The sequence below is a fragment of the Cyprinodon variegatus genome, unplaced genomic scaffold (genome assembly GCF_000732505.1).
Source record: "Cyprinodon variegatus isolate N-32 unplaced genomic scaffold, C_variegatus-1.0 Scaffold3688, whole genome shotgun sequence".
Taxonomy (NCBI): Eukaryota; Metazoa; Chordata; class Actinopteri; order Cyprinodontiformes; family Cyprinodontidae; genus Cyprinodon; species Cyprinodon variegatus.
Window position 1 is genome coordinate 1,793 of NW_015154141.1, and position 1,308 is coordinate 3,100.

The 1,308-nt window shown below is 42.7% G+C and overlaps 1 non-coding gene across 1 annotated transcript; it reads left to right on the forward strand.

The window, feature by feature from the left end:
* The first annotated feature begins 619 nt into the window (after positions 1-619).
* On the forward strand, positions 620-707 carry trnay-gua. Its single transcript is given in 2 exon segments — positions 620-656; positions 672-707. It is a non-coding gene; the product is annotated as a tRNA-Tyr (tRNA).
* The last annotated feature ends 601 nt before the right edge of the window (positions 708-1,308 follow it).

Here is a 1,308-nt window from a genome sequence, read left to right on the forward strand (position 1 = left end):
CCCTTGGGAGGTAATAAGGTGAGATGATGAGCCTCGTGTTGTTCACGCGCCGGCATCTTGCTTGGAAACCAGGAGGGGTCAGATGTTTACACATGATAGGGCATGTTCCTTGTGCCGTTTTATTGCAGGTGATGACCAGTCAGCTGCAACCACACAGGCTGGACAGAGTACGACTTTTCCTATTGTGGGAGAACCATTTGTTCAACAGAATTAATTCCTAGCAGGCCAACTGCTTGTAATGTTTCACCTCTTATCTGGCTGATCTGCTTTCCAGAAAATTATGCATTTCACTTGGTCACAGATAGACTCAATCTGCCTTTTTGACAGACTAAGAGGGGGGACTCTATGATTTTATAGTGCAACTGACATTGTAGGAATAAGCAGACTGCCTAGAAAGGTTTGAGTTTGTGATGGAACAGAAGACGCTAAGATAAAGCAGTTTATGTGAATCAAGGGTAAAACATTAAAGGACAACTGGGGAAGACTATAAGTAGCCACCTAAGATCTATCGATGTAGGGGCCTAATATGGCAAGATCTTCCGGAAGATACATCTAGCAAATGTTTCTTCTATGCCAGGTGTGTAGATGCGTGTTACTGCTGAGTGGTATCTGTTCTCCACCTTCGATAGCTCAGTTGGTAGAGTGGAGAACTGTAGAGAACATTAGAGGATATCCTTAGGTCGCTGGATCAAGTCCAACTTGAAGGAGAGAGTTCTGTCACACTACGCACAAGAATAGCGGCTGGGGCGAATTTAAGAAATTTGGGGCCCTGGGGCAAAGACAGGCAGGGGGGCCTCTGAATTGAGAAGATAATACAGACATATTATACGGAAACTTTTATAGAATAGACATACATTATTTGTTTTACGTTTTTTCCCTCTCTTCTTGTCCCTTTTATTGTTGTTTTCCTCTCTATGTTTTGTACTCAGCTGACTTTTCATGCTGTCTCAAAAGAAATTAAAGATTTTTTCCAAGCACTAAGCTCACTTAGCTGATTGTTCCTTCCTGTGGTTCCAAAAAGGCGACGGCAAAAATAAATAACACTGTCCTTCTTTTCGCTGTAGACAAGCCATGATCTGCTAATTTGTCCTCCATTTTTCACTTAAATGGTGCTGGGTCATCTTCCAGAAGTACACTGCTTACTAGCTGAGTGGATGATGCTGGACACTCGCAGTTTGGTGGAACAACATCATTATGAAAGCCTGGCTGGATCATTCTAGGATTCTCTCCATCGCAGCCCATCTATGTCTCATGCTGAAAACAATCACACGTAAAACACAGTATAAGGCTTTTACTCAGTGGTGAAAT